This window comes from Arachis ipaensis, chromosome B01, assembly GCF_000816755.2.
Source record: "Arachis ipaensis cultivar K30076 chromosome B01, Araip1.1, whole genome shotgun sequence".
Taxonomy (NCBI): domain Eukaryota; kingdom Viridiplantae; phylum Streptophyta; class Magnoliopsida; order Fabales; family Fabaceae; genus Arachis; species Arachis ipaensis.
In genome coordinates, this window is record NC_029785.2 from 133,702,760 (window position 1) to 133,709,343 (window position 6,584).

Genomic DNA, 6,584 nt, shown 5'->3' on the forward strand with positions numbered 1-6,584 from the left:
ACAAGTCGCATATTGGCTGTCAAGAAATGCCCAAGCAAGTTAATAATGACATCTTTACAATGAAAGCATTAAATACATATAATTAAGTTAGCACTATATATGAGAGAAGACAAATTCCAAAAGAAACTATATGAAAAATTGAGACCAGAGACAAAATTTTCAGAATAGAAATCCTACTTCTGTTATTGACTATCAGAAATGGAAATTCTAACGAGTCAATAAGAAAAGAACTTATGGAAACACCAGCTCCACCACGTAAATTACTCATGTTAGGTAGTAGCAATCTTCTGTCACTTTAAACTTCCTAATACTCTTCATAAATCAAGGTTTTTTTTAAGATTTATCAACAGCCATTTAGTTTTTAAAACAATCATTACATTAGCCTTTTAGTTAAACAAGGAGGTAAAGGGAAAAATTAAGAAAGCATTCCATGAAATGGTTTGGTATATCTGAATCAATTATTGATTAAAGTTATGAATTAGGTAACCTTCGAGGATGAACTTCCTTCTCTAAACCACTACTGAATAACAAGCAATCAAAGGGAAAAAAATAACAGCAATGACATTGGAATCCAGAATCTATTCCCCAACTTTCTAATAATGAAAGAAACACAGTATGAGTAAAAGACAGCAATTAGTATGATAATAAGATGAAACTTCACAGGATCACGGAACTACTATCATGCTGAAGGTTATCAGGTAGATAACAAGGGCATCAAACATCAAGAAGGTAAAGAAAGAACAAGAATCTAACCAAGTTTTGTTCCAACAAGAATAATTGGAACACCAGGAGCATAATGCCTCAACTCAGGAATCCACTGGAAAAGGAGGAAAAGAAAAAATTAGTCCAGAGTAGAGAGAAAAAAGAACAATAATAATAATAAGTATATACCAATCTTACTTTCTTGGCAACATTTTCATAGCTAGCCCTGCTTATGAGAGAGAATGCTAGCAGGAATACATCAGCTCCTCGATAGCTTAAAGGTCTTAATCTATTGTAATCTTCTTGGCCTGTTCCAACATAATTGAAAAAAAAGGATAAAATGGTAAATAGAAAAAAGACATACCCTGCAGTGCCATGTCGGGCATCTTCTTGACTCTCTCTGCTGAAAAATCCTCAACCAACATAAGTAAATCCTTTCCAATAGCTTCCTCAACTGAAAGGCCTGTCAACTTCATTTTCACCAACACCAGTATTCGAAGGGACTATAATTTCAACTTCTTCAACATCTGTTTTGATCTCATCCTTTCCCTTCAAACTAGTCCCCAGTTCAGATGTAAAAACGCAATCTCTCACATTTTCATCAGCATATATCTTATTTTCAGGCAATACATCTGGCATCACTTCAGCTTTGTGGGGATCTGATACAGTTGACGAGCCAACATTCATTGCATCCTTAACTGCCATTTTAGACTCCCCTTCACATGTTTCACCCACAACAGCATCAGAAGGGGTTATAATTTCATCTTCATCCTGATCAGACCTAATCTTGTCCTTCCCTTTCGAATTAGTATCCAATGCAGCAGATATCAGACTGAAATCTATTACATTTTCACCAGTTTGGATATCATTTTCAGGCAATACATCTGGCATGGCTTCAGCTTTTTCAGGACGTGATTCGGATGACAAACCAAAGGTAGTAGAATCACTAACTGTGAGGTTAACCTCATCCTTTCCTTCCGAAATAGTATCCAATACAGCAGATCTCATATAAAAGAACTAAATTTCAATCACCAAAAGAGTATAAATTCATATATAGTCAAATGAAGACATTAAATAATCTGGCAAACAAATATCAACACAAACGTAAACAAAATATAACGTCGTCTGTCACTAGACGGTTCATATGCCCACAAGAAAATAATAAAAATAAAATAATAATAAATATCCTATGTTGTAAATCTAATCTTGTGGAAATTCATAATTATCACGACGGTGATTATCATACAACTTATTAAGATTTTTAATGGCATTTTTTTTACCATATAGCTGATTATATTATGATTCTTTAACATGAGTGAGACTACAATCTTCATGCAAACCCCATCATCCACCTAATAAAATTTGAAAAATTACACATTAGGCTTAACTACCTAAATATAAAAGAAAGAACGAAGAAAAAGATTAGTGCATAACATTACCTTTATGTTAAAATGATCATCTTCAAAACAAGCTATCATCCAACTAGCAACCCACACACCTGCGTCACTCCTACATATCGAGGAAGCTATATTAGAGTATTATATAATTGCATAAATTTCATATCAATAACTACTAATTATACGATCTTACGATCCAGCTTCGAGAGTCGGAAGGCCTTCTGGCTCTTCAAATTCAAATTGTGAAGAAATCAGATTTGGAATGGTCTCAAAGTCATAGAATGACGATCTTCCAGTACCTCGTCCAAATAAATGGCCTATTTATGTCTATGTTAGAGTTTGCTTTTTTAGTCATATATGTAGATATTTAACAAAAAAAAGGAAAATATAGTTACTAATTCCAAGGATGTCCTCTTTCGCTTGAACTGTTTCTCAATGGGTAATGAGTCTAGCAAAATGATTTGTCTTTTAATACGATCAATCACTACAAGGTACCAGTGTTCATGACCTTCGTCAGTAGTTTCAGATACAGGGATAAAGACCTAATCAAGAGAAAGTCATTTTAGTTATTAAAATTATTTTATGCCAATATTTGCTAATATGAATTTAAAATGATATAAACTTACTCTTTTTAAGCAGTCAACTTTGCCCAAATAAACATATGTGATACAAAGCGGCAGACGGTTGGGATCCAATTTTGTCTTCTCTAACAGCTACATTATTTCAGCCACTAGTTTATATGCGCAATATAAATAACAACTACCAATATTATTTTAGTATACACTCCTATATATTGACCGCAAAAATTGTGGGTAAAAACCAATAACCACTTTCTCTGGTCAACTATATCCTCATCATATTTGCTACTAAGTCTAGCACAAGAGAAACGATTGGCTTTCCTGACATCAAGCTCCTGAATACATCTCTGTGAGATGTAAGCTCTGAAAATACTATATCCTCCTCGTAGCTACCAAAGATAATTTAACATAAATAAAAATAGCTAAACAAATCAACAACACCGTTAACAAATAAAATTCTAATTGTGTTTACTTACTTATCCATCAAATGATTACCATACAAGTATGCTGCAATTGCAAGTTCAGTTTCGTCCAAACCCATTGAAGCTGTTGGTCTAAAACAGACTTGCACCCACTAAGTATATATAAAAAAACTGTTATTAGTGAAATAATAATAATAATAATAATAATAATAATAATAATAATAATAATAATAATAATAATAATAATAATAATAATAATAATAATAATAATAATAATAATAATAATAATAATAATAAAACTACTTATTACTTAGTACTCACACTAGGTAGCTCTAATCCAGGAATATTGATTGGAGCAAGTGGATCTGTTCTCCTTTTTTTAGCAATGGACAGATCTGTCTTGGCCTTCTCAATACAACATAGCAACAATGGATTATTCGACGCACTACTTTGTTGGTTAAGAGTCTTAGAATTGGAACTAAAGACCTTAAACATCTTAGAGGGAGAGCTGACATTATTTTCCAATCGTTGAACAAGAAATTGGACTATTTGGGTCAATTGCTCAACATAATTAGTTAATGAGTCTAAAGTCACTCTGTCCTTCAATTATGGATTGGGTTCACTGTAACATTAGAACATTGCATGCAGGGTCAAAATCTCATTTTATTCACTATGAAAAAACCAAAGTCCATTTAGCTTTTACATAAAAGAATACAAAAATATAATTAACATGAAGAATATGTACAACTAACTGAGAACAAAATTCCGAGATTCAGATCAATAGCACAAAAATTCAGATCAATATGTACAACTATATCTATTAGCACGTATAGGAAGGTAACAAACACAACAGAGATCACATAAAAGATGCTTTAAAAATTTAGCAACCAAATTATTCCCAAATTGACAAAGGATCATACAATCAAATTAGTTCTAAAATCCAAACACAGTTTACCATCAACCTTAATCACAAGATCACCATCATAGTAGCCATAAGCGCATAACATTAAATACCAGTAAAGATAAACAAATAACATATATTAGAAATAGAGAATATTCAGCAGATCATGCATTGTAAAAACCAGGTTAAGACTACACCCTACAATCTAGGGGTGTTCGCGGTGCGGTTTGGTTCGGTTTTTAAGAGAAAAGCCATCCGATCCGATCATCTAATTAAAGTGCGGTTCGATTTGGTTCGGTTTTTTGTCAAGGTCATCCGAACCAAACCAAACCAATTAAAATCGGTTTGGTTTGGTTCGGTTTGTTCGGTTTTTTCAATCAAATAAAAAAAATTCTACCATACTATTATGCAAAGTCATAACATTGAAATCGACAAACCGAAATAACACTTTTCTTATTGTATCGAAGTTATATCATCTCTCTCAAAAAGAGGACCAACAATATTTCCAAAATTTCACAAATTTGGATAACACATATATAACTAGTTACATACTTAATGCTAAACTCTATACCAACACCAATGTTTAAATCCGAACCCAACCCATTAAAATTTGTACCATCTCTTGAAGAGAAGATTGAAAAAAGATGATGATGATCACTATGGAGAAGGGGCAGATGCTGATAAAATTTTTTAAAAGAGATTAGAAATAGGTCTTGGGGCTGCTTCTCCTAAGCTCATTAGCTCATCCATGGCACGGTAAGGGTTTGTCTTGTGCTTCTCACATAGCTTTGGCAAATACACTCCTGCAAGGAAATAATATACATTCAATATCTTATCTCAAAAAAGCAAAAACGAGTTCAAGTAAGGAAGACTAAAGTAGGGAAGGCATATATGATTGCTTACTAGTTGCCATGATTGAGAATAACAGAGATCTTTAACCCAAATAAGCAGATTGAAGATCTGCAGTGAAAGAATGCGAGTTAGGAAAACAACATAAAGCATCCATATTCTGTATATTAAAATTATGCTCAAATTGATACATAACAAACTTCATATACTCAATATGTGGGATACATATCCCCAACTTAGCTTCTACCTAATCATGCATAATCAAGCTATATAGTTTGGATGGTTTAGTATTGGATTTCAGGATGTACCAATTTGGTCGAAATAACAATAATTTTGAGACAGGTAGTAGTATTGAGCAAGTGAAACTACTTTCCATCAAATTAGAACAGAAAAAGGAAACAAACATATTCACCATGAAATTTTCTTTATTTTAAAAATCCACAGGTTTCTTAACTTAGAATATGAAAAAATTCCCAGTTTTCCACTACATATTTTATCAACTTCAATGTTGAAACATTGAAGAACACCTCCAGCTACTCTTAGCATGAGCAATTACCAAGTTATCAACATTCAACAATAAATCAATAACCAGCATCCAGCAATAAACTGAAAAATAAATCTATAACCAGCAATCCAGCAATGCCAAATTATCAACAATAAACTGAACAATACACTGATCTCAATACACTGAATAATAATTCAATAACCAGTAATATCAAATTACCAACAATAAACTAAACAATAATATGAACAATAAAATGAACAATAAACACTTAAACAGCAACCAACAAGGCAGCAAACCAGCAACAAAACCAACAATAAAATGAACCACTAAACAGCAACCAGCAAGGCAGCAAGCATGACATTTCCAATATAATGAACCATTAAACAACAACAAAATGAACCACTAAACAGCAATAAAATGAACCATTAATCAGCAACCAGCAAGGCAGCAAGCAGGACATTTCCAATATAATGAACCATTAAACAACAATAAAATGAACCACTAAACAACAACCACCAAGGCAGTAAGCAGGACATTTCTAATATATTGAACCATTAAACAGCAAGCCAGCAACAGCAAGTAGCAACTAGCAACAAATCAACAATGCATTTGTCTGTAAGTATTAACGTGAAAAAAAAGGCTATAAATCAACAAAACTTAGCAACAAATCAACAGATCAACAGCAAGTAGCAACAAATCAACACTAATGAGAAAATCCAAATAGCAGATATAAATGATAAAAGGCTATAAAAGCAGGACATTTCCAATATATGAACAGAATTACCAGTAAAAAACAAATGGTAAACATTACCTGAATCGGTGGCTCGGGCTCCATATTGACTTGGGAGGAAGGCTGAGTGGGAGACTGGGAGGTGCTGGGTTGAACTGATGATCGTTCGTGGCCAGAAGCCCAGAACCCAGAAACGCTGCTGGGTGGTGGCGTCTCAACAGCGACGGCGTGGTGCTTTGCTGCCGTGTCGAGTCAGTGGGTGGTGGCGTGCTTGCTTGATGTACGACGGGAGCAAGGCTTCGTGTTGGACTGTTGCTCTGCTCTGTCCGCGTCTTCGCGAAGAGGAAGGCTTCATCTTGGCCTGATGTGCGACGGGCTGAAGTCTTCGCGGTGGTGGGTGCCGCAGGCAGGTGTGGATGGGTGCGCAGGTCAGCAGGTGTGGAGATTTGGAGAAGAGAGAGCGATGGGGATTTGGGGGTTAGGGTTAGACGCTCACACAC